Source organism: Anguilla rostrata, chromosome 1 (genome assembly GCF_018555375.3).
Source record: "Anguilla rostrata isolate EN2019 chromosome 1, ASM1855537v3, whole genome shotgun sequence".
Taxonomy (NCBI): Eukaryota; Metazoa; Chordata; class Actinopteri; order Anguilliformes; family Anguillidae; genus Anguilla; species Anguilla rostrata.
The window spans coordinates 79,491,830-79,504,211 of record NC_057933.1 but is presented as its reverse complement, the minus strand read 5'-3'; positions in this window follow the sequence as shown (position 1 = coordinate 79,504,211).

The following is a 12,382-nucleotide window of genomic DNA, read 5'->3' as shown; positions in this document are numbered from 1 at the left end:
CTGAGCTACGTTAGCGAGCCTGAGCGTACGTTAGCAGTGAGCGCGTTAGCGAGGTGACGTCATGCGACGGAGCGTACAGTTGAAGCTTGAGCATACGTGAGCGTGCGTGAGCATACAGGAGTGTACGTGAGTGTGCAAACGCGAGTGTATGTGAGTGTGCAAACGCGAGTGTACGTGAGTGTGCGTTAGCGTGCGTGAGTATAATGTGCATGGACGGAATTCCTGGCGATGGTGGGGGCTTTGCTCATGAGAGAGAGGCCTTGGTTCAGCCTGCCCCTCCAGCCGCTCCATGGGAAATGAATTCTGAATCCCAGATTTTCTCACATTCCAGCAGTGACAACGCAGTGGTGGTGGGGGGGGGGGGGCTATGATGGGCGGTGATGGGAGTTGCTCCCCCCCTCCCCCATGTGTGTTCTTCCATCAAAGGTTTTTTTTTATCTTGAGGAGAATGTGTGCCAGGTGTGGAGGAGAAGGGAGGAACAGGGAGAGGGGGCCCAGTTCTCTTCTATCTCAAGTGTTCCCACACAAGGCTTGCTCCCTCTCTCTCTCTCTCTCTCTCTCTCTCTGTCTCTCTGTCTCTCTCTCTCTTTCTCTCTCTCTGTCTCTTTCTCTCACTCTCTTTCTCTCTCTGTCTCTCTCTCTCTCAATGATAATAAAACAAAGATCAGAGCAAGATGGCGGACAAGGCTGTGCCCCTTCCATTGAATGCACGATGCGGGGGCTTTGGAGGGCTTATTCTGACAGAACTCAGTCATCTGAAATATGTTTGAGAATATCGTTCTTTGTTTGTCACCAAAGACATTAGCTCAATTCCTCGGAGATAGCTCTCTCTGTCACACCCTCTCCGTGTCTTTCACAAGCATGCACCCACAAACACACACACACACACACACACACAGTTGAAGCCTTACTTTCACACACACGCACGCTTAACAGTTTGTTCCGACTTGAAATTATAGATATCATCCCCACCCCCAGCTTCTGAGCTGATAAAACCAGAGTAGGACAGAATTTCCCACAGCTCTCACCCTCCACTTCAGACTGTTCCAAATTCCAAGTCCCCCCCCCCAAAAAAAAAAAATCGCACACACACACATACACTCACACATGCACACACACACACACTGATTTACCTCTTACCACTTCCTGTACTGCAAGCCGTGGTCGGCAACTGGTCAGAACAGGTCCAGACTGGATCTAGAACGTACAGTACCCCCCCCCCCCCCCCCCCCCCCAATACACATGCTCCTCAGAATAAGGAAGAAGTCATTCTATCTCCTGGGTCGGTGTTTCGTGGCTGGGACTTTTGGCTTTTGTTAACTGATCAGCTCACACAGTAGATGTTTGTCGGAGGACTGTTGGTTTTGGCCGATGGCCACGTGCTAAATCCTTGCATGCCCTGGATTTGATTTTAGGCGGAAAGCAGACGGCCTCGGGTTCAGAGAAAGCCCGGAAAAACCACGGGGTACTGTCGGCAGATGGGGATTTAAGCTCTGTAAGAGGGATCATCAACTCTGGCCCTCGAATCCAAATCCAGCCCTGGTTTTCTTTTCTCCCGGGTAATTAGTGCTACTGATTGGCCAGACTGTCTTCACACCTGACTCCCAGGCAAAGGGAGGGTGGAAAACCAGCAGTTCTCGGCCCTCGAGGACCGTGAGTTGCTGATCCCTGCTCTATAACATTAACTCAGATAGAGTGTTAAGCCTAGATTTCAATTCAATCAATCAATCAGTCCATCAATAAATCAATCAATCGATCAATCTTTTTTTTTTGACCTGTGAAGTTTACGAGCAAGTTGTCCCTCCACACTAACTTCACAAGCTTTATCACCTCAACCCAGGGACAGAGTTAAACATAGATTTCGATTCAGTCAGTCAGCCAGTCAATCAATAAATCAATCAAAAAAAAATTTGAACTGTGAATTTACAAGCAAATGTCCCTCCAAACTTACTTCAAACTCAGCCTGGTGACTGCAGTAGATTTGAAGACATATATTAAGGACAGCGCAACTCAAGCGAGGTGTAGATTTTGTTTGCAGGGGACAGGTTTTGAGCCAGAGGGTAAGAAGTCCACTTCTGAATCTTGGTTCAAGGACCAAACCATGAGTTTGTTAATATACTCGTAATTATTTAGCATTGGTGCTTTAAGGGGCAGCTCACACTGCTGGCACATCAGCCATTCTAACCAGTCCGGTTTCACACTGTAATAAGTGAGTCATGTTGTGGGATGTGACCCCTGACCCAAGATTGAACCCATGACCAATCAGCGGTGGTTTCCTGTCTGCGCAGCCATATGCTGGTCCGGCGTAGTGCTGTGCACACACGCGTTCTGAGTCATGTCATGCCTTATCTTCAGTGTAGAAGCAGGCGGCTTGTGTGTGTGGCAATGGAAAGGATAAACAAGCGCTCACACGGGATCGACAGCATCAGACACGAGTACTAGGTGCTCTTGAATCCCAGGGAATTGTGTGTGTGTTTGTGTGTGTGTGTGTGTGGTTTGTATGCCTGTGTGTGTGTGTTTGTGTGAGTGGTGTGTGCCTGTGTGTGCCTGTGTGGTGTGTATTTGTATGTGGTGTGTGTGTGTGTGTGTGCCTGTGTGTGCCTGTGTGATGTGTGTGTGTATGTGTGTGGCTTGCAGTGTGTGTGTGTGTGCCTGCGTGGTGTGTGTCTGTGTGTGCGCAGTGTGTGTGCCTATGTGGTGTGTGTGTTTGCGTGTGTATGTGTGTGGTGTGCAGTGTGTGTGTGTGTGTGCCTACGTGGTGTGTGTGGTGCGTGTGTGTGTGTGTATATGTGTGGTGTGCAGTGTGTGTGTGTTTGTGTGTGTATGTGTGTGGCGTGCAGTGTGTGTGTCTGTGTGGTGTGTGTGTCTGTGTGTGCTTGTGTGTGTGTGTGCCTACGTGGTGTGTGTGTCTGTGTGTATATGCGTGGTGTGCAGTGTGTGTGTGTATGAGTGTGTATGTGTGTGCTTGTGTGTGCCTACGTGGTGTGTGTGTCTGTGTGGTGTGTGTGTCTGTGTGTGCTTGTGTGTGTGTGTGCCTACGTGGTGTGTGTGTCTGTGTGTATGTGTGTGGTGTGCAGTGTGTGTGTGTCTGTGTGGTGTGTGTGTCTGTGTGTGCTTGTGTGTGCCTACGTGGTGTGTGTGTCTGTGTGTGCTTGTGTGTGTGTGTGCCTACGTGGTGTGTGTGTCTGTGTGTATATGTGTGGTGTGTGTGTATGTGTGTGGCGTGCAGTGTGTGTGTCTGTGTGTGCTTGTGTGTGTGTGTGCCTACGTGGTGTGTGTGTCTGTGTGTATATGTGTGGTGTGCAGTGTGTGTGTGTATGCGTGTGTGTGTTTGTGTGTGGTGTGCAGTGTGTGTGTGTATGAGTGTGTGTGTGTGTGTGTGTGTGTGTGTGTGCGTGTATATGTGTGGTGTGCAGTGTGTGTGCGCAGTGTGTGTGTGTATGCGTGTGTGTGTGTGTGTGTATGAGTGTGTGTCTGTGTGTGTGTGTGTATGAGTGTGTGTGTGTGTGTGTGCAGTGTGTGTGTGTCTGTGAGTGTGCGTGTGTGTGTGTGTGTGTGTATATGTGTGTGTGTATGAGTGTGTCTGTGTGTATATGTGTGGTGTGCAGTGCGTGTGTGTGTCTGTGTGTGTGTGTGTGTGTCTGTGTGTGTGTGTGTGTGTGTGTGTGTGTGTGCGCAGTACCTGTAACCCTGAGAGATTAACTTCATTGTGCCCCATTGTGTAGCTGCGCGGTGACTCACGGACGGCCCTGTGCGTTTGGGTAAGGGCTGGCGTGAGGCATCGGGGGGTGTGATCACATGCCCATTCACACGTCTGAAATCACGCGAGTGTAAACACGCTGCGCAAACATGACAAATACATGATCCACCCCCCCCCCCACCCCCACCCCCAACACCACCACCCACCCCACCACCCCCGGCCAAAGGAGTGCCTAGATCAGGAGATTACTCTACATATAAAAGAGCAGGCCTGTTTTTACTGGAACAGAGGGATGAACAAGACTCCGAGACCTGGACTCCATCCATATTTCTCCTCAAATATGACTTAGAAATAAGAACAAGTTTTTAAAACACAATAATAATAATACAAGTGTTTTCGCCTCACACACACGGTTTGGCGAGTTCATTTTGATGATCGCTGAACTCGCCGAGATGTGTGTTTGCGAAGAAAGAAAAAAGAAAAACAAGCACTTTCGCTCGAATGTAAATCAAAGTCGGGTGATAATCAGTTCTAGGCCTGAGGTTTATGTGTCGCATAAATCTAAATGTGGAAGTCTTTTCGAGACATAGCGGTTTCACAAGCTGAATAAAAGCTACATCTCGGGCATTTCGCCCCCCATTCTAGCCCCCCCTGTTCACTTCCTGCTTGGCTGACGCACGAAAGTTCTGACAACTACTTTCTTCGGCGTTGCGCAATGTTATGCGTTGGCATGACAACCTTTCAGGTGGCGCAGTGTGTCAGCGAATTTATCGGTAAGTTACATTATGTCAAAAATTTGTGTTTTTTTTTAACAATGCCCTACCCTTTTCCCTTTCACCTGTGTTATTCCCCCCCTCTTCCTGATTCCGAATTTGGGATTTGAACCTCCTGAGACACCGTTATGCCACCCACGTAGGTGCACTGCACCCGAATCCTATACACCCCAAATTTTCAACAGGGGGTCCTGGCCCTTCAAGGATCCTGTAGGGGTCCCTGGCCAGACTTGATGTGCTGTGACTGTATATAAATATAGATTTGGGAAATATAAAATACAATCAAAATATAAAACCTTTTTTTAAAAAAAAAGTAACCCTCATAAAGTTATGATGAAGTCCCCTGGGTGCCTTTGAGCCTTGGTGGGGATCCCTGGATCAGAAAAGGTCGAAAACTCGTGCTGTGCCCCCCCCCCCCCCTCCCTCTGGTACACGTTCCAGTTTTCCACTAAATATTTTACATGACATTACATTTACTGGCATTTAGCAGATGACTTAGCACAGTGCCGCAGTCTGGGAAGTGGAACATCCCTGACATCGTTACAGCTCAAACAGGTAACATCCGTTAAACAGGTAAATCGAGATCTCACAAAGAAGAAAAAAATAAACGTGACTCATCAATGAAATATATAAACAAAGAGGGAGCGTTAAATAGGTTGATAAAACATCATAATTGTTCGTTTAGGGATGGTACCTCTCGCCCGCTTCAGTAGTGGTATTCCCTGAGCCCCAAAAACATTAAGGTACTTAAGACTCTTTCCTGAGAATAACCCAGGTATTTGAAATGGAGGGAGGGGGGGGGGGGGAGAGAGAGAGAGAGAGAGAGAGAGAGAGAGAAGAGAGAGAGAGAGAGAAGATGGTACAAGCTCTTTAATAGGTTTAATGAGTTATTTTAAACCTCAGTCGATAATAAATAATGATGGTGAATGACAGTGAACTTACATTAGTCTCCTCCCCGTGACTGTCCTGTGGAGATGAGCTCTCATTATTTTACAGCATCTGTTTGTTTATTTATTTATTTATTTATTCATTTATTTATTTTCCATTTGGAGAGCCATTACAGTGAGTCCAGAGATGTGCTCATTCAGGGAATGAGTATGGCAGGAGATGAGCTGATATTGACAGAAGCGCACTTGCTATGGAGCACCTGTGTAAACGCAGGCACACACACTCACACACACACACACACACACACAGACACACACACTCACACACACACACACACACACACAGACACACACACACACACACTCACACACAGACACACACACTCACACACACTTGCACACACACACACACAGACACACACACTCACACACACTTGCACACACACACACACACACACACACACTCACACACACTTGCACACACACACACACACACACACAGACACACACACACACACACACTCACACACACACACACTCGCACCACACACACACACACACACAGACACACACACACAGACACACACACACACACACACACACACACACACTCACACACACTCGCACACACACACACACAACACACACACACACTCACACACACACACACACAGACACACACACACACATACACGCACACACACTCACAGGCACACACACACACACACACTCACTCACAGGCACACACACACACACACACACACATACACACACACACACACACACACACACACACAGACACACACACACACACACAGGCACACACACACACACACACACACATACACACACACACACACACACACACACACACACACACAACCCCACAGACACACACACACACACACACACACACACACACACACACACACACACACTACACACACACACACCACACAGGCACACACACACACACAACACACACACACATACACACACACACACACACACACACACACACACACTCACACACACACACACACAGACACACACACACACACACTCACACACACACACACAAACTCGCACACACACAACACACACACACATACACACACACACACACACACACACACACACCACACGCACACACACACACACACACACTCACACACACACACACAGACACACACACACACTCGCACACACATCAGTGCTTCCAGTTGGGTTCCGCGGATCCCGATCAATGCTCACCCCGGTTTATATAAGGCCGATGGAGACCCCTCACCTGCAGTCTGCGCCGGGACACTGCAGCTTCTCAGGGATCCGCGACCCCCCTCCAGACACAAAAGCCCCATTCTTCTCCGCGCTCCCTGTCTGAGAGCGCTCCTTAAAACCAGGAATGCGAACCCGGGGAAGGGCACAGCCAGGAGCCTCCAGGTATTGCCTTACAAAAAAAGAAAGGCTTTTCTTCATCCTTTATTCCAGGGGTGTCTGTAGCTATCACTCAAATAATGACTCGGCCCTTTGTCGGGGCGAAATTTCTGAGCGAGAAAGGGCCTCATTATGGTGGGCGAGAGGAAGAGAGAGAGAAAGAGAGAGAGAGAGAGAGAGAGAGAGAGAGAGAGAGAGAGAGAGAAAACAGTATTTAGAAGATTAAGTTGTGCAATAGAGTGCCTGGAATCGTATTAAAATATCAATAATCACCTCCGTCCCCCTTTCTGTGCCCCCTCTGTGCTGAGTCGACATTCTTCCTGTACAGGAGCTCGGCATTTTATGCTATTTCACATATTTCTGTTAACACCAGGGTCAGGGTCACCGTCTCTCCTCTCAGTGTTTGAATGTTACCCCGTGCGTGTAACCACTTTGTTTTTTCCAACTCAAACGACTCTGCATGAATGCATCATTAAAAAAAATGGAGGGGGAGGACTTATGTGTCAAATTATTCATTCAGCTCTTTAAGGTGTGAGGTCACAAATATGTGATTAGAACTTTCTTAACTGAACATTCTAATGCTGATGCAACAATCACTACAGGTAAATGAAAGCCATGGAGTTCTAGAACACTGGCTTAGAATTTTGAAATAAAATTCGAAAACAAGACCAGGTTAAAACCTAGTATATGGCTGGACCTAACACACGTGATCCGGCCGACCAATGGTGTAACTTCATCACTCACTCACTCGGTCACTCACTCAGTCACAGACATTCGCGTTTGTAGGGCTGGCCCCACTGTTACGATCCAACCAAAAAAGAAACCTACTTTTCAAAGGGTTAATGCTGGTAAATGTTCAGGGCAAAATATTAGAACTGCCCATAGTGGGAGGAGCTGCTAATATTGGTTAGCAGAGCCAACTCAACCTAATAAGTGATGTCAGCAATGGTTAGGGCCCTAACAACTGTATTTATGAAGCAAAAAAAGATAATTCTTCCTTTTAATTGATAGGCAAAGTGATGGAAAAAATGTTGATTTGAATCCCAGCTTATGTGACTGTGACTGATTGCCTCTGACTGAGAGCTGGTGATGTATAAAGGATGGCTGGAACAGTTTTATTACGTTTTCCTATATTTATTCAGAGCTGGGAAGCAACGTGGTCTCCTGTTTGTGTAGTGATTCTCTTACATAAACAATGAGAACATGGCCTCAGAGGTAAATGCATGATTTCTATCTTCCTCAGTAAATGGGAGGGCTCCATCTGCATCTGTACTGTCTTGATGTTTTATGGGTTTGGTAGTTTATCATTAACTGAAATAGACTTTTTATTTGATTAAGAAGTGCTTCATAAATATCGCACAGGAAGGCAGAATGACCGTGAAGCTGTAAAACTTTAGAATGTCGTGGTTTTTATTTTTCTTTCGGGGAAAAAAAAAATTGTTTTCCTTACCTCCCTTACAGGCGAGGAGAACACTTTACGCGAGGTGCTACGAATGAGATCCCTCACTGACCGGGAAAGCGAAACGAAGTCTTTCAGCATCTGAAGGAAAAACACCCGTGTAAAAATAAAAAATTTGCAATATGAGTGCTGACAATATCCTAAATAAAACTACACAAAGAAAGGTGAAGTGCTCATATATTACGAAGTACTCAGATAGCTCACTGTAATGACACAATGAGGAAAGCTACGCATTTTCCAATGCGAGTATTTACCGTTGAGAATATGCTAAAAATGTTCACTTTGGTGGACATTTCCGTGCTGATACATTTCCCTCCCAAATTAAGGTGAACGTTTGGAAAGAGGACTGAGGGAACCTACTGATCTAGCTACTCATCATCCAGGCAGTGTACGCAGATCTTTACAGACGATCTATTTGCACAGCTGGATGTTCACTGTCAAGCAAATCAGATTCAGCACCTCGAGCAAGGATGCAACCACAGTGCCACAGCTGGGATCTGACCCCACGACCTTAGCACCGGAAACGCGGTTCCCTGACCGTTATACTACAACTCCCCAAAAACCTCCCCTAAAAAACGAGAATAAGGTGCGTCTCGTGGCGTAGCCTGTAGAGCACTGTCCACGTGCTCGTTACGAGCCGCGACGTCGGCGGTTCGAGTCCCGACCGCGCGACCAGTTTGTCGCCCGTCTCTCTCGCTCTCTCTTCCCCCGTCCTTCCTGTCTCTCTGTCCAATAAGCCAGAATAAGATCCAGGACGAAGACGCCTGCATACGTAAATACAGACTCCCCTCCCTACGGAAAGCGCTGCGTATGTACGCGCAGACTCCCCCTCCCTACGGAAAGCGCTGCATTGCTGCGCCCTGCATGTTTTTTACTGCGCGTTCAGGCCGTAAATCAGGGGAGTAATGCTCAGCTCCTGTGGGGCTGAGGCTTCTAACTGCTTTTTTCGGTGCGGTTTCAGCATTCGGCGCTTAATTTAAAAGTGGCCGATTGCCCAAATTGGGGGGCCACACAGACTCACAGTTTCCAAAGACCTGAAGGGAAACCACGAAAAACCTGAGGAAACCACCGGCTGGCAGTGGAGTGGAGCTTTCTCTTTCTTTTTTTTTTTTTTTTACGATCGCAGCCGAGACGGGTTTACACAGACCGAGCTCGACCGTCGGGGCGTCGGCAGTCGGCAGATGGCAGTTGGCAGTCGGCAGTCGGCAGTTGGCAGTCGGCAGTTGGCAGATGGCAGTCGGCAGATGGCAGTTGGCAGTCGGCAGTTGGCAGTCGGCAGTCGGCAGTCGGCAGCTGGGCATTCGCATATGGCAGTTGGCCGGCAGGTCGGGTCCTGAGGATAAGGACATCAGGCGTGACCTCCAGCTTTTGGGCGCTGCGTCGACGGCACTGCTTAACTCCGCAGATACAGGAGCTCCAGACCAGACCCGCCGCCTTCAGCAGCCTGCAACCCAGATAAGGCCCGGAGGAGCAAGCTGCCCATCAGTTACCCCACAGAGACTGAGAGAGTCAGCCCCACAGACACACTGACAGAGCAGACCAGTCTCCCCCCCGCCTCCCCTCTCCCCCCTTGCCACCCCCCCCCCCTCCCTCTCCCCCCCGTGCCACCCCTCTCCCCCTCCCCTCTCCCCCCGGTGCACCCCCCCCCCCAAGCGTGTTGCTTGCACACTGCCGCCCGCGTGTTTCAGTCCCCCCTACAAACAGACGCGAGAGCAGAACGAGACTCGCGGGGCGCTAGCCGCTGAGCGCTAACACCTGGACGGCGGACAGCCTGGCGTTCACTCCCGCCGTTCCTGCCGCCGCGGCTTCAGCGACGCCCCCCCCCCCCCTTCACATCCAGCAGGGCGGCGACCTCTGACCCCAGAGCTCATAAATACGCCGGGCTGTCCGGAATACAGCACAACGCAGATTATGTAACTGTGTCAAGATGCGTGTGAGTAAACTGAGACCGGACTGTCGTTTTCCCCCAGTCGGGCTGTCCTGTGGGGCTGTTACTGCAGATTTATCTTCACTCTCTTCTGTTGCTCTCATTCCTAACAATTATCGTATTAAACTTTCATTTCGACGTAAAGTGCTGCTCCTTACACGGTTATCAAAGCACTTTGCAGATCGCAGAACACGAACTCAAAAATAAGACAAAGTAGAGAAGAAAAATTGGAATTTTGACATAAAATTGTACACTATTATAAATGTAATTCAGAAATGATTAAAGATAGAAAATAATGTGACATGGTACTTACAATAATCTGTAAAGTATACATGTGGTTAATATTAAGTTAAACAGTTTGAGTATTTGCGCATTCACTAGAATACTCTCCATAGAAATTCATTGAATCTATGACTGTTTTAGGTATTAGCACCATCGTGGCAAATTACAGAGGTCTAATTTAAAAGCAGCTACATATAATGATGAGGAACTTATTTTAATTCATGCTCACACTTACAGTTTCCCCCAACAGTCTGCAAATATTTTTTTCTCAGTGTAATATTCAGAAAAGACATAACCCAATTAATACATATCATATGTGTAATTTCTCTTTGTTAACCCACATGTATAAAACTGATTCAAAACACGTGGAGCACTTCACTTCCGTGGTAAAATTAAGAACTATTTTTCCAGACACACTTATTAACTTTTTATTCAAGTCACAAAAGAAGAAAACCCACCCCTGTGTTTTCTGTAGTGTTTCTTCGGCAGCGCAGCGTGTTCGAAAAACATGTTTTGTCGCTAAAATATTTTAAAAGAGCAATTAAATCAGCGAAGGGGAGCACAAACAATCATTTTTAGGAGGGAGTCCATTTTTATTTTCCACAGAAGTGAAAGCGACCCTGTGAGGGTAGGCATAATAAGGATTATCTCATCTCCCTTTTCAATTCTCTCAATGGCCTTGGGTGCAGAGAGAAACACTTAAAGCGAGTGAGAAATGTAATCTTAAAGCTATAAACGCTATATTTAGCTGTTTTCAATTAGGACAGTTGTGTCCTGTTTATTAGCAATGCCGTGAAAGGCAGGATCTATAAAAGTTAAACGATACGTTGTGCTCAGAGGCTTATAAAGAGGTGCTCCAGCAGAGCCGAAGTGGAACAGGAGTGTACAGGAAGCGTTGGACTTTATCTCAGCGATACATGGTTTTCCGAGTTCTCCTAAATTGGCAGGTGTCCCACATTCAAGAATTTAGCTCTAAATGTAATTATCTGTAACACAGCGAGGCATATCTCCATCTCATTCAGCGTCTAGGAAACTATATGTCTGATATTTACAAGTGTTTGAGATGTTTGTTTTTTTTTTGTTTGTTTGTTTTTTTTTGTATGAACAGCTCTGCAGAAACGGTTCTGTTCAGCCAACGAAGAGCTAAACTGTTTCCTTGAGGACTCTGCAGATTTCATCTTCTTCGCCACGGGTTGCTGCACATGATCAGATAAAAGCTGGAAGCCCCAGTGGCGGAACTAAAGATAATCCAACAGTTTTTATCGCAGACAGTTTGCAGTGATATAACACCGAAAGCCAGCGCTCAGGTGGGCTAAGGACACCGGTAGATGAAGGCTGTTTTTCTGTTCTTCTTGTTGGCAGCCAGTTTTACAAGAACAACAATTAGATCACAACTTACGTCACCACACACAGCGTGCACATTCAGTACAAAATCTACCAGGAAACAAACGACTTCATTTTCACGGCTCATCTCTTAGCATCTCCTAACAGAATCAGACAAGATGCTGGTATGGCACAAACTGTGAATGAAAACAGAAGCTCGTTTAGATGGTTTGAGATTGTCCTGGAACCAAACAACTAAGTGCAACTCCAGCGGTGCATGTTGCTTTTGTTTTCTGTTTTTTACAAAGCCTGAGAATTTATCTCTGTCACAACTCTGAAGTACAGGAGAGAACGTGAGGGGCACTTGTGGACTGTCATTTTCATTATTTGGAAAGAGAGGTCCATTGTCCAGTGGATGAACAAGGAACCTGACGCATACTTGCACTAGTGAGCGGAATGTCCATCTCTTCGACGCAGGTCCCAAACTCCCAATCGAATTAACCTCCGAATTCCCGATCGACGTCGCAAAGAAATACGAAGTGATCTTTCTGACCCTGGTCTCGGGGCGTGGGTGGATGGGAGGGTTCACAGCAAGCC